Source organism: Propithecus coquereli, unplaced genomic scaffold, assembly GCF_000956105.1.
Source record: "Propithecus coquereli isolate 6110/MARCELLA unplaced genomic scaffold, Pcoq_1.0 Scaffold101, whole genome shotgun sequence".
In the NCBI taxonomy this organism is placed as follows: domain Eukaryota; kingdom Metazoa; phylum Chordata; class Mammalia; order Primates; family Indriidae; genus Propithecus; species Propithecus coquereli.
Genome location: NW_012133970.1, coordinates 3,797,217 through 3,798,157, shown reverse-complemented (window position 1 = coordinate 3,798,157; position 941 = coordinate 3,797,217). Strand labels below are relative to the sequence as shown.

General features: G+C 41.9%; 1 protein-coding gene across 1 annotated transcript in view; it reads right to left on the bottom strand.

The window, feature by feature from the left end:
• Positions 1 to 941, bottom strand: part of OPHN1 (oligophrenin 1) — a 427,039-nt gene that overhangs the window by 369,567 nt on the left and 56,531 nt on the right. The window lies entirely within an intron of this gene.

The window sequence follows — 941 nt, the reverse complement described above, 5'->3', positions numbered from 1 at the left end:
ATTGAACCCTCCTCCTTACTCCCCCTTCATAAAAAAAGGAAAATATTAGAAACAATTTTAATGTCCAAAATAAAATAATGATTAGATAGATTGTGGTATATTTATTGATTTATTAAATGAATAATTATTAAGGACCCACTATGGACAAGACACTGGGAATATAATGGTGATCAAAACATAAAATGGTTCACGCACTTGTGAAACTTGCAGTCCAGAAAAAAAGAGAAATAAATAAACAAGCAATAACATTGAAGAGCCATTACAGTGTTCACAAAAAATGTTTAAGCATATGGGGAAATGCTTATAATTTAAAGATGTTGGTGGCACACACCTGTAGTCCCAGCTACTCGGGAGGCTAAGGCAGTTGGATCGCTTGAGCCCAGGAGTTCAAGGTTACAGTGAGCTGTACCCACACCATTGCACTCCAGTCTGGGTGACAGAGTGAGACACTATCTCTAAAACAAACAAAGAAACAAAAAGTACAAAGGGGCATACAATAAAGCATAAGGCTTTGTCTTACCCTTGTCCCTCAGCCCCCAGGTTCCTACCTCTAGAGGCAACTACCATCAGTAGTTTCTTTTTCTTCCAGAAATAATGTATGCAAGAACATGTCTGTGGTAGGCTGAATAATGTTCCCCCAAAGATGTCCACATCCTAATCCTCAGAACCTGTGAATATGTTGCCTTACATGCCAAAAGGGACTTTGTGGGTGTGATTAAATTAAGGATCTTGGGATTAGCCTCAATTACCCAGGTGGGCCCAGTGCAATCACAAAGGTACTTATAAGAGGGAAGCAGGAGGGTCAATGTGTGAGAAGGCAGCAACATGACCGTGGAAGCAGAGATTGGAGTGATGAGCTTTAAAGATGGAGGAAGGGGCCAAGCACAGTGGCTCACACCGCTGTGAGCACTCTGGGAGGCCGAGGCGGGAGGATCGCTTTT